This window comes from Anabrus simplex, chromosome 1 (assembly GCF_040414725.1).
Source record: "Anabrus simplex isolate iqAnaSimp1 chromosome 1, ASM4041472v1, whole genome shotgun sequence".
NCBI lineage: Eukaryota > Metazoa > Arthropoda > Insecta > Orthoptera > Tettigoniidae > Anabrus > Anabrus simplex.
Window position 1 is genome coordinate 714,952,916 of NC_090265.1, and position 25,309 is coordinate 714,978,224.

Below are 25,309 nucleotides of genomic sequence, written 5' to 3' on the forward strand. Positions count from 1 at the left end.
CCTACCTGGATGCCTTACAATCGTTGTCGGCAGGGTAGCTTATTGTGATTCAGATCAGGCCGGAGGTGTTCTGTGACGATTCCTCTTCATTGATATGCGTTTGTAAGTGACGGATCATCCCAGAAGTATTTCCGCCGATGTAATTTACTCTTTTGAATAAGCAACACAGTGGGCTGTACTATGTGACATCTCTTTAAAATAACCGACGTCCACGACTTACGTTGCGGTTTGGACATAGTCTTCAAGTTGTCGTGTACAACTATAAACAATTTCACAAGGCACCGTCTATATCGAAGTACCTAATTATGACGCGAATACTCTATAACATTGAAAGGAATTATATTCTTCGTCACCAAAATATCGTTAAACACAAGCAGTGGTCATATGTTATTGAATGCGGGATCTGATAACGATGTACACCTACCTGTCGAAAGAACTGGAGCAAACTGAAGCATTTTAGATTACACATTTCACTCATGCGTAATGGTGGTTGCATATGCAGCAAGGCGCATCTTGCCTCGTCTCGAGTTCGAATAATGCACGCATCTAGTATCCAGGTACGTGTACCTACAGTAGCCGTAGGTTCTATACTTAAACCACTCATCCGTCTACCTACCAGTGCATGCAATGCCAGAATGCGTATCTTTTATAATTATGTTATACTGCGTCAAAATAGACCTCGGTAGAAGTGAACGCCCTAGTCGCTTGTTGACACGTATTTACGAAGTTGAGGAGGCCCGTGGTTGGCTATTCGCATACTCGGCACAAACAACTTTCAGCTCCGACTACCTGTATGCCTACGACACGTTGCTCGCCGCACAATGCGGGGGCAGCGCTCTCGAGATCTCTCGAAATTTCTCGCGAGAAATGGTGCCTGCGCTAGTTTCGAGAAATCTCGAGACCTCGTCTCAGACTGCCCATCACTACTAGACGCCTCATTTGTTATTGCTTAACGTGTAGCACTTCTGGAGCTAACTGTTCATGAACCAACATGTAACCATGCTTTCCTTGTATTATTCTCACCCTAAGCACAATACTTCTCTATAAAGCAAAGTGAATAACATTGCGATCTGTTCTTTGTCAGATCATTCCCTCGAAGTTGATACAGTATCTCCTCATTTCTTAAGAAAGAAGTACTAGTGCTAGAAAAATTTAATTTGTTCAGAGAAGATGATTACCTGTACTTTGCGATCACATGCATTGGAAAAACCATCATGCTAGGAATGATCAGCGGTACAAGAAGACCAGTTCGCCAGAGGACTAATTGGTTAGACACCACCCTCACCCTGGAACAACTACAGGAGGCATGGTGGAACAGGACAACTTGGAGAATCGCTGATGTTCGGGTTCGACTGAACGGATGCCATCATCAAAACTGGCACTACACAAGAGAAATCCTACTGCCACTGCGACCACCTTAGAGGGAGGGTCTGTGAGGCTACAGATATGGTTTCGAATCTATTCCACAATGTTGGGCTGCGTTTTTTTTGAGCGCATTGCCTTCAGCATGCACTGTGGACAAGAATGTGTCTTCGTCGCCATAAGACCTATCTGTCGGTGCGACGTAAAGCCCCTAGCAAAAAAAAGAATGTGTCAAATGTGGACCCAAACGTTAATTACAGATAACATATGTATTGTATCCAGATAACAGTATTGAAGTCTGGAGGACAAATAGTGAGGCTTGAATTAAGTTTTGTCGTTGAACACTATCGGCATGGAGGCGATTCAATACTCTTCTGCGGAAGAATCGTGATGGTTGCTGCACACCACTAAGTCTCCATCGAGGGGATCATCACACAAAAGTATGAGGCAGATAGCTGAATTTGAGTCTGACCCGTAGATTTATGGTGGTTGGGAAGGATCTGCACCTGTCTGATCGTAAGTTAGTGAATGTAATGTTTTTGGCACATTGATGGCTACCGACAGAAAGTTATGGGTCTCAGAGTATTGTACGGAAGTCTCAGAAAAGTTAAATGTTATATTTGTTCCTGTATGTAAGTTTCGAAAACCAAAATGCATTGAGCATGATTTGCCATTTGAAGATAGCTGAATTTGTAGATTGAACATCGTTCTGTTCTTTCCTCATTTTGCGCTAACAAGTAGGAACTTCAAAATGCTATGTTTTCACAAAAATAAAATGAGAGGGAACACAATTGCAAGGAGTAACAACTCTATTATTTAATTTCAAACATTATTATGTTGATCTTTATAAATAATTAAATCCGTTACCAGTAACATTTTTAAATGATTCTTCTTCACATGTACTTAAGTCTAGGCCCAAAACAAAACGGTTATGTTTAAGGTTATTACGTTTGGAAGAATTTATAAACTGGATTTATTCTATTTCATTTATTTTTGCTGACAAGCGTTATAATAATACAATATATGTGTAAATGTAAAATCAGTATACGTTACTCTGAAAGCAAGGAAATGTAAAAAAGATGTACCGAATGTGTTACGGCTGATAACAAAATTTGATTCGTTAAAACAGTTAAAAATTTCATGTTTGTTCCGTATTGAATAGAGAAATATACAATATTAAATAGAAGGAACGATCCACCTTTCAATACTCCGTATTTAATTTGAACCAAATAAGTTACATGTTCATTTGGGACCGCTTTCAACACATTTGAAATGTCATCATCAGCCAATTTGCAAAGCAGTGCAAAAATTAAGTCATAAAGATCTGAAAACAACTAACACAATGATCACAGACAAAAAATTAACAATATTTTTTACCAGAGCAATTCCAGATTGATGTTCATAACACAATGATCACAGTCAAAAGAGTAAAAGGAATACCCCTATTTCGTGCCGAAAAAAATCCAGTTGAAGTTCATAAGCAGGTCTAGTACAATCCGGTTATGCCACATTCACATGTGAAAACGTATGAAGGTGGTGTATTTGAGATCGGTAACGAGTTAAAGGACTTGAAGGATAACTCGTTATGAAATTGAACTTGTGATATGCAGTTATGTATAGTTGTTGCTAGGCAGGTCTTGTAGGCATTTGTTTCTCCGGCCGAAGAGGTGACGTAATTGAAGTCTTAGGAAAACAGTGTAGGACTTAATTTCGAAAATTCGAAGCGGATATATAAATTTTAAAACAGTTGAAATCGTTAACAAGAATAAAACCAAATAAAAAATAGGAAGAAATTTGAAACGAAATTATGATGTGAGGCTCAACTCAAAACAGCTTGCCGTGGTGATTGATAAATAGAGAAAAGGGTGACGAAAAATGAGCACGAATTAGTGGGTGGGAAGGAAAGGAAAAAACGGCAAACGCAATTAAACAAAATTCCGTACACCCGACAGCACATAAGAGGGCATCCTTTTACATTATGATTTATAGAGCTTATAATATACCCATGTCAGAAGCAGATCGTAAAAATGAATTGGATACTATTTATTTTATAGCAAAAAGAAACGGGTTCAACAGGCAATTTGTATATAAAATTATTAGCAAAATTGAGAAAAAAATAATTTTCCACATTAACCAAGGATACCAAAAAGAAAGAAGATAGTTGCGCCCTCTTTACTTATAGTCACAGTAAAATATACGAAATCACGAATGTTTTCAAGAAACTTAATATGAAAGTTTCTCTTAAAACAACCAATAACAACACTCATCTTTTCTTCAATCAGTACACTATCAATAACGGCAATAGCAAATTTCAGAAATCAGGTGTTTACAAATTAAAGTGCCAGCAGTGTCCCGCCAGTTACATTGGAAAGACAGGCCGCAATTTTAACATAAGGTATAATGAACATGTTAATGCGTCAAAGTACGGCAGATTCTCAGCATTCGGTTCTCATATGGACGATTCCAATCATACATTCACGGGCATACAACAAGACCTTCAAATTCTCCACTTATGTAAGAAAGGAAATCTATTGAATATTTTAGAAAACATCTTTATAAATATTGATCAAAATGCAACCCGATTTATAATCTTAATGAGATATCTGAGGATATCAATATACTTTTCGAGGAGTTAATCAATAAATTCTTTTCACAAAGGCGCGTGAGTAATACGTCACCTCACCCCTCTCCTCTTACGTCAAACTCCTCTCAACCTCCCCTCACAGTCAGTCATCAACGACCTTCGAGGACGTCACTCAGTTAGCCTTAGCACTTGAGGTGGAGTGGTCGATGTAGGACGGGCAAGGAGGTGAGTGACGGGATGGGCACTTAGTTCACATTTTAACGGCATTTTATTCTTCAGTTCATTCATATTTTCTTTTTAGGCCCCTATTGTCAACACACAATCAGGTTCAACTTGCATCAGTATAACTCCACCTCCTAATCAAGAAATCTATTACAATGTGGCACCACAACACTGTTTTATGTACAATATGCACATAATGTTATTTGCATAGCCACTTACGGAGTTTTATAATTGACAATTCGTTGTTTTGAACAACAGTTTTAACATATGATTTTAATTGGACTTCATGCTTCATATCATGTTCACACCGCACTATTTTAATATTGAAGATTGACAAGACGCTATCACGCCGCGTCACAGTATACAAAGACTTTGCATTTACTTATTTTAATGTGTCCTCGCCTTGTTTTTAATGTTATGTATTTGTATTTGTGACTGAAGATGTCCTATAAGAGGACGAAACATGTTTAACGAGTGTAATTTAATGTAGTCTTTGTAATAAAGACAATTACAGTATTGTAAAGGTGAAATTATAAAATCTAAATTTTCACAAGAGTACAACAAGCAATTCCATGGAAAGGAAATATTCCAAGACGTACTACTAATTTAACATTCTAAATCCAGCATCATCATAAACAAATTCAGTATTTAGCAATTCCATGGAAAGAAAATATTACAAGAAGTACTATTAATTTAACATCCTAAATCCAGCACCAACATAAACAAATTCAGTATTTCCAGTGTTTAACACCACCGCTTACAATACTAGAGGTTGAACTTTCTACTACCTTAACATTACAAGTGATGATAAAGTGAAGTTAAACCATCATTATCCTACAACTATAACGACAACAACGAAAGAAAATATGGCAAGAAATACTACTAGTTTAACTTTCTAAATCCAGCATCATTATACATAAATTCGCACACAACTTAAGTATTTCCATTACCGGTACTTAACACTATGGCTTACAATACTATAGGTTGAACTTCCTACTATGGTTCATTCCACGTTAAGAAAACAGTATTGCTCTTATGACAACAGCGTTGCCATATGGAACAGCTCTGCGCAACACAATCACGGGGAAACGCCGGCACATAAATCAGTGAAATTCAATATTTAACTTCAAGGTAATAAGCGGAATAAACTAAGCTGCAAATTACTTGTATGAACTAAACGGAACGGGGAGTTTACAGGGGCTATTTTTTGTTTGTACAGAATCGGAGGTAAACTACGGCACATAAAATACCTCAGCATTGAAGTGTAAGGTAAATCGGCGGAGAAAATAGACAAATAATATTTTATATGGGCTCGAAAGGTGAAGGATGCATTTAATTACATTTAATAAATTTCCTCAGACGGGCCGAGTGGCTCAGATTGTTGAGGTGCTGGCCTTCTGACCCCAACTTGTCAGGTTCGATCCTGGCTCCTTCCGGTGATATTTGAAGGTGCTCAAATACTTCAGCTTCGTGTCGGTGCATTTACTGGCACGTAGAAGAACTCCTATGGGACTAAATTCCGGCACCTCGGCGTCTCCGAAATCCGTAAAAGTGGTTAATGGGACGTAAATATATTATTATTATTATTATTATTATTATTATTATTATTATTATTATTATTATTATTATTATTATTATTGTTACGGAGATATCCGTGGTAGGTAGAGGTGAAAGAAGGTGCGGGTGTGAATGTGTTTCAAGCTACGAAATTAACGTGCAATGTAAAATTAATTTAAAATTTAACTAGGTTATATTTTCTTTTCAAAAACAAGAGATAACAATCATAACAGGTACAGAGTAGCAAAAAGTAGGTACAATATTACTGGATTCGGGCTCAGTGCCCTTACTTCATAACTCTTGGGCAATCAGCCCCGCCTTACTCCAAAAAAAAAATTAGCCAAGGGGCAGAAAACCCCATTCATGCCCAGGAGCACTGGCTCCAAACATTACACATAAAGCCTGCACGAGGCATACAGAAACAAATTTCAAAGAGCGATCCGCTCTCAAAATTGTAAGCCTATCACAAGGCCACACCAAACTCTACCTTCAAGCTGTCCTCTAAGGACGTATTCACAGGGGTAAAATACCCAACCTACGGAGGTCTATTACATGAAAAGAAGGTTGATTACATGACCTCTAAAATAACAATTTGAGAGGAGGCGATCTTGCACTCCTAATACACTTTGTTTTTAAAACCTAATCTGGCTCTGGGCCGCTAACGCAAGGGCTAATCCCATACTACAGAGGTGACTTAGAGAAGAACACTTTACATTACATAAACGAAGAATAGTTTGAGAAAATAAGTTCACCTCAAAACAAATGTGAGTGGGAGCTCGAGAGGGTTAGCACTCTCTATCCCAATATGTAGCTTTACAAGAAAAAGATGAAAAGAGTAATTACATTTTAGGAAAAGGTTACATGATGGAAATGCTTCGAACCCGCCGCGAGTGTTAAACTGCCGACCTAGCAAGAAAAGAAGTTATTAATAGGCCATTACCTGGGGTTGAACGGCTGAAGAAGAAAGAGGCGCTTCCCGCCTCCTGCTATGTACTTAATACACTGAAAGATGGAACAGAAGTGGCCCGGAGACCCCAAAATCGGCAGTTTAAATACTCTCGCGGAAGTTTCTAGGCGTTAGGGGAATGAAAACACCCGCCCACAATGTTTTTATTGGATAGGACCCCGCAATCGATTCAAGTTGGGGGAAGATACATCTGATTGGATAGAAATTAATTTAAGAAATTCGGGATTGGCTACATGCAAAACAAGGGGAAAGAGAGGGGTATACAGCCAACTTAAACAATAACAGAAAGAAATTTAGCAAAGAACAAACATTTGAAATAAAAATTTCTTCAACAAAATAGTTCTTTGACTCCGCACTAGGTTGCACTATTGTTGATCTTCAGTAGTGTCCTCTAGAAGAGAAAGTTCACACTTCTTACTTCAAGCGAAACAAAAACACATCAAAAGTGACACAGTTCAAAAACTCAAAATTTTCCACGTGGTGACATCTTCTGAGAAAGTAGAGAATTAATAGAATAGATAAAGTTCAACCTTCCTCCAGAAGAGGAGTTTCAACTGGCGCAACTTTTAAATAAACGGTGTAGAGGTGTACCGCCCGGTACAGACCTCCCCCCCCAAAAGTTCCTCCAGGGGTGACACATGAAATCAGTTTGAAACAAAGTCCAAGTAATGATGTTGATACGAAGATAGATAGCAGAAGCATTTACAAGATTTCTTAATTCAGTTTCAAAATGTTGTTGTTGCAGGTGAATGAAAGTCTTTATGTTTGTAGAATTTGAATTTCTGAAGATAAACTTTTAATACTTAAAGGTGAAGAAAAATTTTGCAATGTCCACCAAATATTGTTGTTGAATTCCCAAGTGTAGTTATTGCTTATGGTGACTGTCCATGTAGTTGATGTAGATTGAGTCGGATGGCCAGACCGGCCGTTGCAGCTTGCGTCCAAAAGGAGGCCGCTCGGACCCCTCAAGTACCCTGAGATACCGCTCGCCCGCACTATGAGGGGAGCAGAGGTGTTGAAGTACGCCGCGCCCGCGGTGAACAGATACAGGCTGCGGGCATGTAGCAGGTCGTGCGCCGCACATCAGCCTTGGCCGGGAGGAGAGCTCCGGCTCGCCGTGCACATGTCGTCCTCGCTGGAGAGGAGGGGGCCCATCCCCCTCCCCAGTCGCTGCACGGCGCTGCGCGGCTGCGGGGGCGCTGAAACATTAAAGCTAGGCGGCAGAATTGTGTTGGACAATCATCTTCTTTGAGGGTACAGGCTTGTGGAGAGGTTGAGGGGCCAGCGGCGTGTAGATATCCATGGCATTTACTATTATGAAGCCACAGTGTAAGGTGGAGCAGGAGACGGGAGCGTGGTAATGGCCGTGGCAAGAACAGGATGGCAGTTTAACGGGTCGGGGCAGGTTTTACACAAGGCTTACATCTAAAACCAAAATATTACAGAAGGGGCAGAATGCCTTAAAAGTGAAACTCAAAAAAAAATATAACCTTCATATCCTTTCAAAATAATATGAAGCAAGTTAACGCAGAAATTACACCGGTTTCACCTGGGACAGGTGAACTCTAAATATCCTCTCGGTGGCTGGATTACTTAGCAATAAGGTAACCGGCGTAAGAAAATCGAGAATGATACAAGGCCCATGAAATCTGGGGGCAAGCTTGCCCGCGGGAACAAAATTTTTGACCATAACCTGGTCACCTACCTTCAAAGTGGTGGGTCTCCGTCCACGATCATACCTTTCCCTAACCTTTTCATGAGATACTTTAAGATTGGCTTTAGCCTTCTTCCAAAGATCTTTAATGTTATCCGGATCTATTGTCTCGGGTAGAATGTCATTCAAAGACCAGAGGTTAGAGAGCGGCGAGTTGGGAACAAACTTGAACATCAAAGAAGCTGGAGTAAATTTGTGTGATTCATGAACCGCCGAATTCAAAGCAAAAGCTAACCAATGCAGGGACGTGTCCCACCTAGAATGATCTTCATGATGATAGGCAATAAGTGCGGACCTGAGATTACGGTTAACCCGTTCAGCCAGAGATGGTTGAGGGTAATAAGCAGATGTAGTTACATGAGAGATGGACAAGTCAAAACAGAATTTACGAAACAGATTTGATGTAAAAGCTTTAGCATTATCAGATACAATGTATTGGCACGGACCAAAAGAAGCAAAAATAGAATTTAGGCAAGTAATGGTGGACTGAGCGGTAGCCAGCTTAGTCGGAAATAACCAAGAAAATCTAGTAAAGCCATCTACGCACACAAAGATGAACTTGTTAGCATTACCCTTTGACTGGGGGAAGGGTCCTACATAATCGATATACAGGCGTTCCATGGGGCGCGACGCTTGATGCGAAGACAAAAGGCCTACCTTGGTGGACATGGTGGGTTTACTAAGCAAACAAGATTTACAAGCTTTTACAAGTTCACGGATTTCACCGTCCATACCTTTCCAAATGAACATTTCACGAATTTTTTCACGGGTTTTAAAGATTCCAAGATGCCCTCCTAATGGGGTCTCATGATAATACTTGAAGATCATAGGCACAAGAACCGCTGGAACAACAACTTTCATCAACTTATCATGCCTCGAAGGGCAACATAAAACACCATTCCTCAGAACATAAGGGACAGCATGTTCCCCAGAAGAAAGGGTTTCCATTATCGGAGCCAGCGTAGGATCTTCACGTTGGTATTTCTCAATATCCCTAAAGAGCATGGGAGCATCGGTTAGGATGGCATTAACCTCGGATAGTATGGACTCGGAAGGTGATGAACTGTCGACCGGTTCATGGGTCTCGACCTCGTTTGAAAACATACGGCTGAGTCCATCAGCCACAACATTTTCGGTACCTCTGATATGTCTAACATCAAACTGGAAGGCGGAAATACGAATAGCCCAGCGGGCTATACGACCAGTACGACGCGGCCTACCTAAGACCCAGCTTAAGGCTTGATTATCTGTCTCCAGGTCGAATTTAACGTGTTCCAGATAGAGACGGAACTTTTCTAAGGCAAATAAGACTGCCAAACCTTCGAGCTCATAGATGGAATACTTGGCTTCTTGAGCCGACAATGTCCTAGACGCATAGGCGATGGGTCGCCTCCCTAGTTCAGTCTCTTGAAGAAGGACTGCAGCTACAGCTGACGACGACGCGTCGGTTTGGACGATGAATTTCTTCGAGAAATCAGGCATAGCAAGTACAGGGGCATTACAGAGAGCTAATTTAAGGTCTTCAAAAGCGGCTTGTTGAGACGGTCCCCACTCGAATTTGATGCCTTTCCTACGGAGAAGGTTTAAGGGCGCCGCTCTATTAGCAAAATTAGGAATGAACTTCCTGAAGAAATTCACCATGCCAATGAACCTGGCGATACCTTTAATGTCCTTGGGAGGTTTAAAATCACGGATGGCCTGTGTTCTAGAATGATCGACTGCTACACCATCAGGTGACACAATATGCCCTAGGAATGACATAGAGGGCTTAGCAAAGGCAACCTTGGACAACTTAACAGTTAACCCAGCCTTACGAAGGCGATTGAGAACTTCTCGCAAATGATCTAGATGTTCTTCAAAGGTTTCGGAAAATACGACGACATCATCCAAGTAGTGATATAAGTACTCAAATTTGATGTCGGAAAAGACCCTATCTAGTAGCCTAGTGAGCACAGCTGCCCCCGTGGGGAGCCCGAAAGGCACGCGGTTGTATTCGTATAAGTTCCAGTCCGTGGCAAACGCTGTAAGATGTTTAGACTCTTCGGCAAGGGGAATTTGATTATAGGCCTGATTCAAGTCCAAGATGGTGAAGAACTTGGCCTTACGAAACCATGAAAAGCAAGAATGAAGGTCGGGAAGGGGCACAGATTGCAACACCACCTTCCGATTGAGAGCCCTGTAATCAATGACAGGCCTGAAGCCTCCTTGGGGTTTCGGGACTAGAAAAATAGGCGAAGAATACGCTGACTTAGAGGGCCTAATAATACCATCCTTCAACATCTGATCGATGATTTCTTTCAGAGCCTTCATTTTAGGTGGAGATAGCCTATACGGTGGAAAACGGACAGGAATCGAATCCGTGACCTCAATTTTGTATTCAATAAGGTCAGTAACACCAAGAGTATCAGAGAACACCTCGGGAAACGACTGACACAGTTTCCGAATACTATCAGCCTGCTCCTCAGGTAGATGTCTAAGGTCTAACAACATCTCATCCTGGGTAGGCGAAATAGATGAACATGATACAGAATTACACTTTAACAAGGGAATTCTACAATTGGACGCAAATTTGAATGTGCACGACCTACTCTGGAGATCGAGCACAAGACCAGTGTGAGAAATGAAGTCCGCTCCCAATATGATGGGGCAAGACAAACGCTTGGCCACAAACAATTTGATCTTCCATGTAAATTTAAAAACCCGAATTTTGACATGTAAGGAACCTAGAATTTCTAATGGAGATGAATTAGCCGAAACATATTTAACAGGAGATGAGTCATAGTCAGGGAGTTTACAAACAGATTTCAATTTAGAATACCAATCAGCCGAAATAATGGAACAAACACTGCCTGAATCTAAGAGAGCTGTTATAGGCTCGTTATTTAACTCAATCTTAAGAAAAGGAACAGGTGCGGGGGTATCCGCCGCAATCCTAAGACACTCTTTAGGGCATTCAAAAGATGAATTTGAAGGCTGGTCGTTCTCTGCATTTACAACCTGTTTACTAGGGGCTAAGTCTCGGGAAGATGGATTAGTCGGCTCAGCCGACGCCACTAGTCACTTTTTATTATTGGCATAGCTGGAATTTGCACCAGAAGTTGAGCAGGAGGGGGTGCTATTTGAGTTTGGGCAATTCTTGGCGATATGTGAGAAGGCCCCACACTTAAAACAGCCTTGTGATGACCCTGCTCCATTCCTTGTCCCACTTGACTTGATCAGAGGACACTTATTCCGCAGATGGTCAGGCGACCCGCAAGCATAACATTTACGGGGATTGACTGGTCGGCGAGGTGGAGGCCGAGTGTTACTAAAGGAAGGCGGGGGTTCTTTCGCGACACGCAAAGAATCGGCGTATCTAACTCCTTCCGCTGAGACGGCCAATGCTTCAAGTTCAGAGAAGGTTTGCGGACACGCCGCGAAACACAAATATGACCTGTAGGATGGCGAAATACCTTCTACAATAGCCTGCACAATCTGATCTTCAGGAAAGTGCAGAGCAAACACCCTAGTGTAGAATTTGATATCTTGAATGAAATCAGCCAAGTTTTCATCCAAGCGCTGTACACGGTAATAGTACTTCTGAATCAGGGAGGACCTGGCCCTAGCCGGGATGAAGTTAGCTAGCAAATGGGCATGGAAATCCTCAATAGATGATTGCTCGGCAATGGCTCTTACGATTTTATCAGAGAGAATACCAATAGCATACGGATAGATAATTTGCAAAATTTGACATGGCGAAAGAGAAAAAACAAGAGCATGATCCTGAAATTCCACTAGAAATCTTAAAAATGAAATTACATCACTGGTGGTGTTGACGGAAAACTTAGAGATACCTCTAAGCAACATTGCCAATGGATGAGGCAAGCTACTGAACCCAGGTGACATAGTCGTTAAAGGTTTCAATGGCAAAGAAGTTAATTCAGAGCGGATGTTACCCAATGACGCACGGCGTTCAGATTCGTTGTTCGATGGGGCAGAGATAGTTTGAGCAGCAACGGTTATCCTATTGACTTCTCCCTGAGGAGGCTCTTCCTCGTTACCTACATTCACCGTGGCGGGTTGATCAGTTTTGGGAGGAACTTCGCCGGTTAGCAATTGAGTGACCTTATTAGACAATTCAGAAATAGTTTCAAGGAGCGTATTAGCGTCCTTCCTCTGAACGTCATTCACCTTTAGAGACAACAGATCATTAACTCTATTTGCAAAGTGATACAGCCTGCCTTGCACACGCTTAATTTGATTAGGAGACGGATCGTTTTCATCAAAAAAGCTGACTACAGATGCTAGCCCAGTAATATTCTCGACGATCGTGGAAAGAGAGTCATCAATTTCTTTCTCTCCCAAATTGGGGATGGAAATGGGCAAATCAAGGGACTCTCTAAGCTTGTTGGTGTCGATTGCAACCGTGCCTCCAGATTGCACATTTCTGATAGTTAACTCGTATATCAACTCCTCTTTGCGCAAGTAGTTAAGGAGGAGAACATCGCGAGGGCCGGGCATGATGACAGAACAATTTTGAAAAACTCAAAAAATTCCAGCAACTGAGAAAATTATTAGAGTTCGAATCAAAGCAATGTTTAGCCGTCAAAAGGGGCTAAATTGAGACCCATTCAACCACGCTCTGCTACCACTTGTTACGGAGATATCCGTGGTAGGTAGAGGTGAAAGAAGGTGCGGGTGTGAATGGGTTTCAAGCTACGAAATTAACGTGCAATGTAAAATTAATTTAAAATTTAACTAGGTTATATTTTCTTTTCAAAAACAAGAGATAACAATCATAACAGGTACAGAGTAGCAAAAAGTAGGTACAATATTACTGGATTCGGGCTCAGTGCCCTTACTTCATAACTCTTGGGCAATCAGCCCCGCCTTACTCCAAAAAAAAATTAGCCAAGGGGCAGAAAACCCCATTCATGCCCAGGAGCACTGGCTCCAAACATTACACATAAAGCCTGCACGAGGCATACAGAAACAAATTTCAAAGAGCGATCCGCTCTCAAAATTGTAAGCCTATCACAAGGCCACACCAAACTCTACCTTCAAGCTGTCCTCTAAGGACGTATTCACAGGGGTAAAATACCCAACCTACGGAGGTCTATTACATGAAAAGAAGGTTGATTACATGACCTCTAAAATAACAATTTGAGAGGAGGCGATCTTGCACTCCTAATACACTTTGTTTTTAAAACCTAATCTGGCTCTGGGCCGCTAACGCAAGGGCTAATCCCATACTACAGAGGTGACTTAGAGAAGAACACTTTACATTACATAAACGAAGAATAGTTTGAGAAAATAAGTTCACCTCAAAACAAATGTGAGTGGGAGCTCGAGAGGGTTAGCACTCTCTATCCCAATATGTAGCTTTACAAGAAAAAGATGAAAAGAGTAATTACATTTTAGGAAAAGGTTACATGATGGAAATGCTTCGAACCCGCCGCGAGTGTTAAACTGCCGACCTAGCAAGAAAAGAAGTTATTAATAGGCCATTACCTGGGGTTGAACGGCTGAAGAAGAAAGAGGCGCTTCCCGCCTCCTGCTATGTACTTAATACACTGAAAGATGGAACAGAAGTGGCCCGGAGACCCCAAAATCGGCAGTTTAAATACTCTCGCGGAAGTTTCTAGGCGTTAGGGGATTGAAAACACCCGCCCACAATGTTTTTATTGGATAGGACCCCGCAATCGATTCAAGTTGGGGGAAGATACATCTGATTGGATAGAAATTAATTTAAGAAATTCGGGATTGGCTACATGCAAAACAAGGGGAAAGAGAGGGGTATACAGCCAACTTAAACAATAACAGAAAGAAATTTAGCAAAGAACAAACATTTGAAATAAAATTTCTTCAACAAAATAGTTCTTTGACTCCGCACTAGGTTGCACTATTGTTGATCTTCAGTAGTGTCCTCTAGAAGAGAAAGTTCACACTTCTTACTTCAAGCGAAACAAAAACACATCAAAAGTGACACAGTTCAAAAACTCAAAATTTTCCACGTGGTGACATCTTCTGAGAAAGTAGAGAATTAATAGAATAGATAAAGTTCAACCTTCCTCCAGAAGAGGAGTTTCAACTGGCGCAACTTTTAAATAAACGGTGTAGAGGTGTACCGCCCGGTACAATTATTATTATTATTATTATTATTATTATTATTATTATTATTATTATTATTATTATTATTATTATTATTATTATTATTCTTTCGAATGGGCCACCAGGGGACCACGTGCCAATTTCAATTCCTTCTTCTTTGTTCTTTCCTTTTCTTCCAGTACGCTTTCGTCTGTTCACTATGTTTCTTCTTTCTGTCTTCAGACCACTTTAAACCAGTCTTTTTTACTTTCCTACCTTGGAATCCTTCTATTTTCAATACTTTTTCCCAAAAGCCTTCTCTATTATTTATTTCTGTTGTTATATTGTTTTTTTCTAAATCCTTTCTTACTTCATTGACCCAGCTTGTCGTTGATTTCTTACCCCACAAATATCAAGAAATCTTACTGGTTAATCTACTATCTTGCATTCGATATAAATGTCCAAAAAACAAAGTCTCCTTTTCCTCATTACATCTGATATATTTTCTATTTTTTGATATATTTCAGCATTACTTCGTAATTTCCAACCTTCTGCTGTGTTTTGTGGGCCTAATATTTTCCTCATGATTCGCCTTTCTAGTATTTCTAGTTTATCTAAATTATAGTTTAATGCCAGACATTCGCTTGCATATAGTCTTCTGGCTTCACTACTGTGTTGTAATGCCTTATTTTTGCATTTTTGGATAGGCATCTTTTATTGTAGATATCTTTGGTGACACCATAAGCTCTCTCCATTTTATGTACCCTCTCCTCTACTGCAGATTTTTCTAAACCATTTTCTTGGATTATTTCCCCTAGATATTTGAAGTTTTTTACCCTCTCTATTTGGCCGATATCTGTTTTCAGAAATTTTGGTTCATCCCAAATATTTGTTAAACATTTTGTTTTTTCTGCAGAAATTCTTAAGCCAGTTCTGCTGGCGATTCTTTCCAAGACATTTACTTGGGTTATAGCAGATGTCACATTTTCAGAAAGTATTGCAAAGTTATCTGCAAATGCAAGACAATGTATTTCGATCCTTTTGTTTCCTCTTCCTAACCTTATCGGTGAAATGTTCAGTTCAATAAGTTTTTCGTTCCAAATTCTCACTATTTTCTCTAGGACACAATTAAAAAGAATTGGGGATAGTCCGTCGCCTTGTCGTACACCAGTTTTTATTTTGAAAGGCTGTGATATCTCTCCCAGAAATTTCACTTTAGAGACTGTGTCTGTAAGTGTTTCACGGATTAGTTTTGCCAGTTTAGACTTTATGCCAAATTCTCGAATTATTTTATATATTGTTTCTCTGTCAACAGAATCAAAAGCCTTTTTGAAATCTACAGACATGAGTACAATGTCCTTTGAATTAAGTAACCTGTGGCGAATTATTGACTTAAGATTAAATATTTGTTCTGAGCATGATCTTCCTTTCCTGAAACCATCTTGATATTCACCTAAATTATTGTCTAGTGTTGTTTCTACTCTGTTTAATAAAATCTTGGAAAATATTTTATAAGCCACTGCTAATAAAGATATTCCTCTGTAGTTATTAACGTCCTGTTTATTACCTTTTTTGTGGAGTGGATGTATCAAGGCTACTTTCCATTCCTCAGGAATTTTTCAGTTTTCCAGATTTCTTCAAAGAGTAAATTGTACCTCATTTGCTATATTTGGCAAGGACCACTTCAAAAGTTCCGCTGTAATAGAATCTTCTCCGCTAGCTTTGTTGATTTTGAGGGTTTTAATTACTTCTTCAATTTCTTTTATAGTTGGTGGTATGTCTTCTTCCAAATTTTCATCAATATCTTGAAATTCTAATTTATTACTTGGTTCAGGACAGTTCAAATGTTGTTAAAAATATCTTGCTAATATCTCACAATTTTCAGTATTGCTTAGTCCAATTCTGCCGTTTTCATTCTTGAAACTAACATTTGTAGTTTGGTACCCCTTTAATTCATTCTTAAAAGTCTGATAAAAGTCACGGGTGTTATTTTTTATCAAGTTTTTGTCCATTTCTATAAGTTTCTCCGTTTAAAAGGCTCGTTTAGTACTTCTGATTATCCTTGCTGTTTCCTTCCTTTGTTGTTTAAACTGATCAAAATCTTCAATTTTCTTTGAGCATTTCCATTTTTTTCATGTTTTAGCCCTCTCTGCTAAAGCTTCTTCACATATTTCATTCCACCATATTTTCCTTTTATTTTTTATTGGCCCAAATGTTTTCTGTGCTGCATAATTAATTGCTTTGGATATTTCTTGCCAGTTGCCTTGTTTAGCCACTTTAATTTCGTCTTGGTAGTTTTTAATTGATTCTTTTGTTATAGTAAGTCTGTCTACATTATATTTTATTAACCTCTGTGTCTTTCTTTGTTCTTTATTAGGTAGGAGATTGGCTTTAATTTTAGACAGATAATGGTCAGAATCAAATTCACCATTCCTTACTACTTTCACATTCATAATTTCTTTTGTACTTTTTTTTGAAACAGCCACATGATCTAACTGAAATTCTCCTAACATTGGGTTTGGAGATATCCATGTTTTAGCTTTTCTGGGGAGTTTTCTAAAGAAGGTTGACATTAGTTTCAGGTGATAGCTTTGACACAAACTGATTAGCCTAATACCATTTGTATTTGTTCTTCTGAGGGCTGGGTAATATCCTACTACATTTCTAAATTTCTTTTCTCTACCTATTTGTGCATTGAAGTCACCTAATAGTAATATGGTGTTCATTTTCGGAATTTTGGATATTTCATTTTCCAAACGAACCCAGAATTCCTCTGTTTTTGAGGGTTTTTCCTATTGTCTTCATTTATTGGTGCATAGCAATTAACAAGTGTGTACGTTTTGTTTTTGCATTTAATTGATAGGAGAGATATTCTTTCTGATTTGGATTTAAATTCTGTTACATTTCCTATTTTACTTTTATGAATGTAGAAAGCTGTACCATGTAGTGGCATCCCCTTCATAATTTTGATTGCTGATTTGCCTTTAAAGATCCTGTAGTTACAAGTGTCTGTTACATTTTCATCTAGGAATCTAGTTTCTTGGCCTGCCAAAATTTGAATTTTGTTTTTCTCTAGAAGTATTTCTAGTTCTTTTTGGTAACCAGTCTTGAGTAGAGAATTTACATTTAAAGTGCCAAAAAAGAATTCCTTTTTGAATTTTATTTTAGAAGGATTCCAAGGCAACGCGGGGTACTACTGTGCTGTCGTATCGCTTAACAAAAGACAATAGCAAATTTAAATGCGGTCTTACAGAAAACAGCGGTAATTAAAATGTGCTTAAAAATAACAGGTAAATAACAAAACCAAGCACAAACAAAACACATGTGTCAGTATAAGTTATGCCATGACTTATCGCTGCACACCACAGCATTAAAATCTTCAGTACCATAACAACTTCTCTACAGTACGAAAATAATAGAACACGCACAAATACTATGCAATATACAACCAAAGTAAAATATCTGCCATTAGACAACAACTTTATGGTACTCACCGAATGTTACTTCCTCGCCGCTGCAGGCTGAAGTCCTCTATCATTCTGAATCGAACGAAGATTCACTGCCGACAGCAATAATGAAGGGCTCCATTTCGTCCTGGATCAAATCAATTTCCACATGTCCGCTTCAATATCTTTCACGTGTTTCACGTAGTTCGCTCAGTTTTCAGTAGACGCCCGTAGGAATCCTTCATCGATGAGTCTTTCCATCTCCCTGATTTTGAACGTGGTGTTGTTCATAGCAACATAGTGCTTCACTTGCGCTCAAGCAAGTTCGATAGGGTTCAGCTCACAGTGGTATGGTGGTAAGCGAAGAACCGTGACACCATTTTCTCTTGCCATTTCGTCGATTCTGTGGCGATCGTATTTCCATCGCACACTGTTTACGAGGGCCATCAAGTCTGTTTTCAGCATGTTCTCATCATACACTACACCACGTTCTCGAAGCCATGACCGCAGGTTCTCTTTTTTCCATGCCTTCGTAGGCAGAGCTTCTTTCTTGCGGCTGTGATAGGAGGCATTGTTAACAACAGTGACAGAGTTTGGTGGCAGGTTCGGTAGGAGACGTTCTTTAAAATACTCCTCATAACAATCAACATCCATTTCGTCATGAGCATCTGCGGTATTCTTCTTGCACTGAAATACGTACTTAGCCCCTGGCACGAACCCATTCTCGTTACCGCATGAACTAAAGCGAACCGTGGACCACGACCTGTAGATGACTTAAGACCGCAAGAGAGTCCTAACAGAAAAGCATCCCGTGGAGTTGAAATGGTCTTATCTTTCCATTCCTTCCCAACAGTGTGCCCTGTGTTAACCCATGACTCATCAGTGTAAAAGATGTTCCTTCCCTCGTCTCGATATTTCTTAACTGTTGACAGATACTTGTGATGCCAAGATATAATGTCCTCTCTTTCCGTCAAACGAGCTGAATTCCCATTCTTTTCGTACTGGAAACCCATGTCTCTCAACAAACGATACAAAGTTGTTCTTTTGAACTCGGGAAGGTCTTTATCATTATTCACAGACTGTAGGACTTGCTGCAAGGTTGGAGGTTGATTTTTAACGAAAAACGTTCTTTTCTTTGCTAGGGGCTTTACGTCGCACCGAAACAGATAGGTCTTATGGCGACGAAACGAAAAACTCGTGCACCTTTATGTCTTACACCACTGCGAACAAAATCATTGAACTTGACTGACCTGCTGTCTTTCCGTGGTGCTTTACGTTCTCTTGTTTTGATCGGAGAAGCCAAAGGTCCTGTAGGGGCTGCTGATCGCACTTTATAAACAGTCCTCTCAGAAATGCCTGTTGCTTCAGCATTTTCTTTAACCACCCAGCTGAGACTTTTATTGGATTCTTTCGAGAAAGGTAATTAAGTACCGTACGTTATACACAGTTTGCTTTTGTTTCTTCCTAAGTATCTCTCCCTGCTTGTTTTTATGAACGTTCTCACCCATAACGCAAATAAATCACACGTAGGCTAATCATATAACACTCACTCAACAATATACAATTATGCCGCTACACTGATATAAAGGCTGAAAAACACACGCAACAAATAAATACCGTAAACGACATCTCTACAGAAGAAATCACGGTATTAATGTTAAAAGGAAGAAATCGCACAAGCAGGCTAATTAATCACATAACACTCACTCACCACAAGACAAGTTCGCACTGATATAAAGGCCAGAAAACAGACGCAACAAATGAATACTGTAGATGACTCTAAAAAAGATCACAGTATTAATGTTAAGAAAGAAATCACACACATAGGCTTATTCCATAACTATCACTCAATACAAGGCAAGTACGCTTCGATTTACAGCCTAAAAACACACATGCAATAAAGAAACATTGTACGTGACTCCGCAACAGAAGTGAGCTGCCCGCGGTTCACAGATGCTTGTACCAAAGCGACATAGAAGCAAGGCAAAAAAGCGATGGCTGTTCTCGCCAATGTACTTCCTCCCTACGAATGTATTTATGAAAAATAAAATGTTGTATATTTATTTTAATATCTGAAGGGCAAAAATGCCTCATCCTTTTTATCTATCTTCCATAATACATTACAAAGTACAGTATAATATCCCTTAATCACGAGGAATTATGGGTGTCTCAGAGGTGGTGTGTTCACTCGTAGGCCCGTAAGAGCAATACTGTTTTCTTAACGTGGAATGAGCCATAGCTTAACACTACAAGTGATAATGAAGTTGAAACATAACTACCCAATAACAACAACAAGCAGTTCCATGGAGAGAAAATATTAGAAGAAATACTACTAGTTTAACATTCTAAATCCAGCAGAAAATCACAAATTCAGTGTCCGTCGTTTACAGCTTGTACTTTTCATTTTACACTAGCACTAATCATCTTAAACGATTTGAAACCGGAAGATAATCTATCAAAGACTGCTCCAGGTAATTTATTCCAATCCCTTATGGTCCCGTTTACGAAGGAAGACTTGCCTACATCACTATGCTGGTTATTATTACACTACTGTAAGTGACCATTGCCACCGGGATATTTCCCATTTGCGATGTATTTGTAAATAATAATTAGGTATTTCGGTATATGACAGCGCAGTCCGGCCCCGCGGTGTAGGGGGCTACGCGTCCGCCTGTCACCCGGTGGCCCCGGATTCGATTCCCGGCTGGGTTAAGGTTCTTTGATTGTAAATGATTAATATCCCTAGCCTGGGGACTGGGTGTTTGTGTCGTCCTTAACGCTCCTTTCGGTCTAGAAACACAAGAATAACGGCCGAGAGGATTCGTCGTGCTGACCACACGACACCTCGTAATCTGGAGGCCTTCGGGCTGAGCAGCGGCCGCTTGGTAGGCCAAGGCCCTTCAAGGGCTGTAGTGCAATGGGGTTTGGTTTGGTTTTTTAACGCTCCTTTCCTCACATTCAGCACACTACACTTCCTCCATTCCAATTACACGCAGGTTCATATCACTTGGTGCAAGTAGGGGCAAAAAATCTCTTTAGGTCGACGCCCCGAACAAATGTCAATTTAAAAATTACAGTGCAATGTCTAATTGTGTCTAGTTGTACGCAACAACTTCAAGACGATATCCGAAATGCAACGTAAGTCGTGGATGTCGGTTATTTTGAAGAGATGCAACATAGCACAGCCCGCTGTGTTGTTAATTCCAAAGAAGTAAAATACGTGGGCGGGAATACTTCTGGGATGATCCTACACTTAAAAAAACATAATATAAATGAAGAGGAACAGTATTGCCAACTTATATTTTCAAGATCCGCTAAATACTACAAAAAATCCGCTAAATTTCCGCCAAGAAATCCTCAAATAATGAGCAATAATAATAATAATAATAATAATAATAATAATAATAATAATAATAATAATAATAATGAAATGGCGTATGGCTTTTAGTGCCGGGAGTGTTCCAAGACATCTTCGGCTCGCCAGGGGTAGGTTTTTTATTTGATCCCGTAGGCCTGCGCGTCGTGATGAAGATGAAATGGTGATGACGACGACACATATACCCAGCCCCCGTGTCAGGGAAATTAACCAATGATGGTTAAAATTCCCGATCATGCCGGGAATTGACCCGCGACCCCTGTGACCAAAGGCCAGCACGCTAACCATTTAGCCATGGAGCCGGTAATAATAATAATAATAATAATAATAATAATAATAATAATAATAATAATAATAATAATAATAATAATAATAATGATAACAATAATAAATGTCTGCACTCATCTGATCTGTGAGTTTCACTGGGATTAACCCCTGCCTGCAAACCGGCGAGCTAAACCTTATAGGCGTTTTAGTGCCGGGTGCGACCTAGGTGAATCCCCTACCTCAAGGGCCACACACAGAGAAGAGGCCAGTTCAAACGGTCTTCTATCGTAGCATAAATGTAAATGGTACTCTCTTACAGTTTCATTATCTGTCGTCATTCGTCAACTAAGAGATAAGTACCCTTTCCCCACGCATTACAAATATATGATACCATAATCGCATAACATCAAATCCAAATAACATGTTTTCCTCATGTGACTGCTAGCTCCTGACAAGAAATACGGAATAGCTCGGAGACAGACTGGAGTACAATTTTTTTTAAAGTACAATAGATAAATCACTAAATTTCGCTATAATAAATCTAGAATTCCGCCAAATAATCCGCTGTCCGCTAAATGATATATTTCTCCGCCGACAGTCTTCTAATTCCGCCAAATTTAGCGGAATATCCGCTAAGTTGGCAACACTGAAGAGAAATAGTCATAAAACACCTCCGGTCCGGTCTGAATCACAAGAAACTACCCTGCCGATAACGATTGTGAGGCATCCAGGTAGGTTTACATCCTAATAACAGTTATTAACAAATTATACCGGTTATTCAGCTAAGAAGTCTACCTGAAATAACTCGTGAACAGTTTAAGATACTTGCTTTCTGTCTTCAATTTCGTTAATGGTATTAAGGAGCTCATAGTTCAACGTGCAGTGCTTTCCTATGCTTTTGACAAAATTTATCATCACACACGTTTCCATATGAGAACTGCTGCTGATAACTATCAAGCTTACACTCGTAGTTACTGGGACGTCGCGTCGCACAGCTCGCAGCACACGAGAATCGGTCTCGAGAGCGTTGCTCATCATCCCTGCTGAAAGAATTGGAGCAAAGTCGGGCATTTTAGATTACACGTTCCACTCATGTGTAATGGGGGTTGCATACGCAGCAAAGCACATCTTCCCCGTCTCAAGTTCGAATATTGCACGCCTCTAGTATCCAAGTAGGTGTGCATCCTATCTATAGTTTTCACAAATTATGCAAGGTTATTCAGCTAAGATGTCTACCTCAAATGAGCCATGAACCGTTTAAGATACTGACATTCGGTTTTCACTTTCGTTAATGGTATTAAGGGATTCGTAGTTGAACATGCAGTACTTTTCCAAGCTTTTGACAAAATGTATTGGCTCACACGTTTTCATATGAGAACATTATTTCACACAATAACTGCCAATGATATACTATCAAGTTTACAGTCGTATTGTAGTTACTGGTACGTGGCACAGCGTGCACTACAGGAGGATCGGTCTCGAGATTCTCGCGAGAGTCTCGAGATCTGCGGCGTCAGTCTCGAGCGAGAGCGTTGCCCATCACTAGTTTATAGTGACGCTGGGAACTAACATGGCAGGAACCGGAAAACTAAAACTTCTAGTGATCGGAAAATCGGCGAAGCCTCGCTGTTTCTCGGGTGTGAATTAATTACCGCTCTCGTACGAAAGCAACCCCCGAAGTCGCAGATGACAAGCTTCATTTATGAATCTCGTCTGCGTGATATTGACGAGAAGTTTCAACATGAATGGAGGAAAGATTAACAGTAACAAACAGAAGAGACTAACAGATTTTTTCTAAAGGTGTTGAGAGAGGTACCGTATGTTTCTTGTTTCACCACTATATGTACTGTATCCCGTCTTCTAAAAAGTTACTGTAATAAGGGTTACAATTAAAGTGATGTGAAAAGGGTGTGTTTGTATATTTTAAAATACTTTTAATAACAATGTATTAATTATAAGCCCATAGATACATATGTTTCAATTATGTGCTATTCATGTCCAAAAACCATATTCTCTATATCTCGAAATTTCGATAATTTGAAATAAAAATTGAGCACCCGAGGTGATTAGAGATATTGAGGTTCCATTATATCTTTATTATTGACGTTGGAATTTGATCAAAAGTAGGGTAATTCTTGAGATCAGAAAGACGTGGATATGGCAGGCCAGGTAACAAGAAGACCTGTCTTAGATGTCATAAATAATTTTAGAAACAAACGGAAAAGAAAAGTGAATAATGTTTTGTATAAGTTTGGTAAACTTACTCTAGAGCTTAGGAAAACACTGGACAGATAGAAAGAACATTTTGACAGGGACATTCTGTTATCTGTGCAGGGGACTGTCACTCGCCCGGTCGCCCGTGCTGCGAACTTGTCTCCCGCCAAAGCACTTCGTTATAATGCGCTTCTCAGCGCCGCAAGTAGTGCTGGGCAAAACAGTTGCGCGCAGACAACGGTTGTCACCGAAACTGTTGTCCGACTCGTTGGCTGAATGGTCAGTGTACTGGCCTTAGGTTTAGAGGGTCCCGGGTTCGATTCCCGGCCGGGTGGGCGATTTTAACCTTAATTGGTTAATTCCAATGGCTCGGGGGCTGGGTGTGTGTGTGACGTATTCAACATTAGAAATCATCCTAGGTAGGGCCCTCATCTTCAGAGACATGCAGGTCGCCTAATAGGCCGTCTACTAGAAAAAGACCTGCACCAGGCCTCTCCGGAGGCCATACGCCATTATTATACCGAAACCGTTGTATAAAACGGTTGCAAAATAACGTAGGCCTACTCGAACCTCACGCCTTTCCTTGTACCGGCCGGTCAGTGATGTATACGTACAGTATATCATTCTATCGAATATAAATACAAACTCATATAAAGGAATTGAATTAATTTACGAATTTCACAGTCATATGGCATAAGCATTGGATATATAAAGATTACAACGCGGCCAAGAATGGAGTTTTCCAACCAACCTAAGCCGAGAAAAAGTTGTCTTACAAAATTGGTAGCAGCTCTTTTTCTTGAGGATATAAAATTCTTAAAATTATAAATAATGCATAAAACATTACATTGTATGCTGTGTTAAAATTTGGATTCAATCTGATGACGTGTTTTGAGAAATAATTTCTTAAACGTGACGTATGGTTGAAACACGTTTAAAAATGGGCTCTTCCTACGTTCCGTTTGCCATAAAAAATATTAAAGTACAAATTAAAAATTCCAAATGTTCCTGACTAACGTGAAATAAAACGAGAAAAATTATGGTGTGATTGGATTTTTATAGGCCTTCTGGTAACATCATAAACAACCTCCAAACTCGAATGAGCATTGTACCGGGTGGTACACCCCCATGCCGCTAGTTCAAACCTTGCGCCAGTTGAAACTCCTCTACTGGAGGAAGTCTGAACTTTATCTACTGTGTTAATTTTCTAGTTTCTCAGAAGATGTCACTACTTGTAAATTTTGAAGTTTCTGAACTGGGTCGTTTTCGATGTATTTTTGTTTTGCCTGTAGTAAGAAGTGTGGACATTCTCTTCCAGATGGCACTACTGAAGAACTACAATTATGCACCCTAGTGCGAAGTGAAAGAACGATGTTTTTGAAGAAAGTTTGTGTTCATAAGTTTGTTCTTTGTTAAATTTCTTTCAGCTATTGTTTATGTTGGCAATATTAACCCCTTCTTTCCGCCAGATTTGAATTTAGCCAATCCCGAATTTCTTTAATTAATTTATGACCAATCAGGTGTATCTTCA